Consider the following 440-nt stretch of genomic DNA (forward strand, 5'->3'; position numbering starts at 1 on the left):
GGGAGTGGACCGTCTGCTGGGAGCAATCCCGGAGCCACCAGGGAGGCCGCAGCGAGGAAGCTGCCCAGTGCCTTTGGGGCTGTGCTTGCAATAAGAAAGGGTTTCCGGAAGGTCCGTCTGCAGGAGGGACGGCAGCTCGGAAAGAGACGTTTGGTGACCTGCCCCCCGGTGTGCCGTCCACATAGTGCTCTCCTCTCGCCTTTGGCTGTTTAAGTTCACAGTTTTTAATTCTCGAAGTGATAGGTATCTGTAGCCATTTGTTGACACTAAAACAGATGATTAAGGAAAACAGCTGATCTTTTGGGAAGGGAAGCTACCAACACTTTACACACACACAATATATACATATATATATTTTATATATATATTATTTGCTTTACAGGGTTTTTCAGGGTGTACAAAGGAATATGTAATTGGTAGGAAAAGACACACAGAATGTT

Source organism: Myotis brandtii, unplaced genomic scaffold (assembly GCF_000412655.1).
Source record: "Myotis brandtii unplaced genomic scaffold, ASM41265v1 scaffold798, whole genome shotgun sequence".
Classification (NCBI taxonomy): domain Eukaryota; kingdom Metazoa; phylum Chordata; class Mammalia; order Chiroptera; family Vespertilionidae; genus Myotis; species Myotis brandtii.